At 37.8% G+C, this 2500-nt stretch overlaps 2 protein-coding genes across 2 annotated transcripts in view; one reads left to right on the top strand and one right to left on the bottom strand.

The window, feature by feature from the left end:
* The window catches only part of LOC144959802 (uncharacterized), a 4114-nt gene extending 4076 nt beyond the window's left edge, over window positions 1-38 (top strand). Inside the window, exon 4 of the mRNA XM_078892552.1 lies at window positions 1-38. This exon is cut by the window's left edge and continues 1015 nt beyond it. The gene's annotated coding sequence lies outside the window, so the exon portion shown is untranslated.
* The window catches only part of LOC144959801 (uncharacterized), a gene marked incomplete in the record, with an annotated part of 101386 nt that overhangs the window by 15844 nt on the left and 83042 nt on the right, over window positions 1-2500 (bottom strand).

The following is a 2500-nucleotide window of genomic DNA, read 5'->3' as shown; positions in this document are numbered from 1 at the left end:
GAGGAAAACAAAGAAAGAAAGAAGATGAAGATAGAAAAGGAGAAGAAGAAGAAGAAGATTAGGAGGAGGAGGGGGAGGAGGAGGAGGAAGTGGAGGGGGAGGAGATGGAGGAGAAAACGAAGAATAAAGGAAATCGATCAACAGTAGTAGAATCGAGGTTGGCTCGAACGTTTGTTTGTTTGTTTGTTTTGGATGATCCGAGGTGGATGAGATTAACGGAAGAGTAGCGTCCATTGAGAGGACGAGAGACGCATGCGCACAACCAACATGAAGTTCTCTCTCTAATAACTTCTCCGCCGGTGACGTCACAGACTATAGGTGACGTCCATTCAAGGAACGCTACTCTTCCGCTAATCTCATTCCCTATATCCTTAGTTTACCAGGGTTACTTTTACCCATGGTTATTTATTACATTTTTCTGAGACAAATTATAGGCGTAGTAAAAAATCTATTGTTTTTAGTTTCTGCGTGTTAATGATAGTTGAATATAACTGTCTATGTACCTACATGCTCATGTTTAATACATTGTTTTCCAATTTAGAAAAAGTAGCTAAAAATCTCAAGGATTGAGTGAGTTAAATCATTTTCAGAGAATTTCGACCTAAAAGTGGAAAACCCTAAACTCGTTGGATGCTCAGATTTAAAACGTTTCGATTTCTTAACATTACGAAATATAATTAAGTATATCATTTCCTGCCAAAATGAAAGAAAGGCTATTTTGTCAGTGAATGGCAGAGGGAATGCTTTTGTTACAAATTGTGTCCCTTTGTTATGTCAAACATTGACCAATATCATATGGACAACTCCCATAACAACAACAACAACACATATCAACAACAACAATAACAACAACAACAACAATAACAACAACAACAATAACAAACAACAACAAAACAACAAAATAATAATTATACTTTTAAGAGCTTGATAATGTCGACTATGTGGTCTCGTGGTATGGCATTCGGCTTCGGATCGGAAGGTCCTGGGTTCGAGTCCCGATCTAAGCGGTGCATAGTTGAGTCCTTGGAAAAAGGCTCTTTACTCACATTCACTCACCTTACTCGGGTGTAAAATGAGTACCTGACATTTACAGCTTTTATGCTGTCGGAGAGAAAGAATTATAATATCGTCTAACATACGTCATGTCTCGTCAACAATGTCTAGTCTTGCTGTTGGCTGGGATCCTAAGTTAAAGCGCTTTGAGCACGTTTAATGGCTATTGGGATATATAAAAAGCGCAAAGATTTTTTTTAACCCTCACAAATGCACAACTCCCATATAATAAAGGAGTATAACACTGACTCATCAAGACGCTGAAACCGGAACAAACGGATCTACTGGAGCTAAACCTTGAGCTTTTATATAGGCAATATCCACTTAACGTGCTTCATAGACTTTTACAAAGGGTCCTTGGCCAGCAGAAATACTAAACTCTCTCCTTACCACCACCGCAAAAATCGTCACATTTGTTACGACACAAAATACATTTTTCTTACTCAGATTTATTTTTTACATCACAAACTTTGAAGAATGGCCTTTGTTGAATTAATGGTACATAACTTTGTTTTGTAGAGTGCTTGTTTGAGTTTAGAAATTAAATTTATCTGCTGGGTTAAGCCTGCCATTTTGGGAAAATACTGAAAGGATCGGTAAGGAGGGGAGTTAGTATGTAGGACGAGACATGAGCCTTATAGGCGATATGCACTTTCTTTGTCGACAGAGACAAAGCTGTTAACAGTCAGGTACTTATCTTACACCCGAATACGGTGAGAATATTTGAGTTAAAAGAGCGTTTTTCGAAGGACTTAGCTATGCGTCGAGCGAGCGAGGCTCGAAGCCATGTCTTTCCGATCCGAAAGCGAGTGTTTTACCACAAGACCACATGGCCGTATTCACTCAATAAAACTGTTGCTTGTCACGTGATCCAGTTTTGGTCCACATTGTCCGTTTTCGCAGAATTTCTGTCTGTTGAGCCTCGCTTTCGATTAGAATTTTGGTCTGTTGAGCCTCGCTTTCGACAGAATTTCTGTCTGTTGAGCCTCGCTTTCGAAAGAATTTCTAGCTACAAAATATTCCTAAAATCAAAGCTTTGTGAATACCTCAGAAACCCAGCGGTCCAATGCATCGATTGATCAATAATGATATCAGAAACTTCTGTCTCGTTGCAATTCAGTAACCTCAAAGAGCACAAAAATGTGATGTCAAAACTGGTTCCAATCTCATTGAAATGTAAAAACAGTCTTCCGGAAGAATGGATACAAACTTGATCAATTCATCTTCTGGTTTCAGAGTGAGGGTAAATAATTTTTTATCCGATATTTTATATATATATATTTATATATATATATATATATATATATATACATAATTAGTCGTCAAAAGACCATCCAACCTCGCCTTTTACGTCCGTAACATAAGAATTGGCTATTTTCCGTTACAAAATGGTTTTTGCCACCTTATGGTTAATATGATCTTTTTCATTACTATAGTAATACTTTCC

Source organism: Berghia stephanieae, chromosome 14, assembly GCF_034508935.2.
Source record: "Berghia stephanieae isolate SIO BIC M18660-M18661 chromosome 14, UCSD_Bste_1.3, whole genome shotgun sequence".
Classification (NCBI taxonomy): Eukaryota; Metazoa; Mollusca; class Gastropoda; order Nudibranchia; family Aeolidiidae; genus Berghia; species Berghia stephanieae.
The sequence above is the reverse complement of the archived record's forward strand: the minus strand, read 5'-3'. Positions and strand labels throughout refer to the sequence as shown.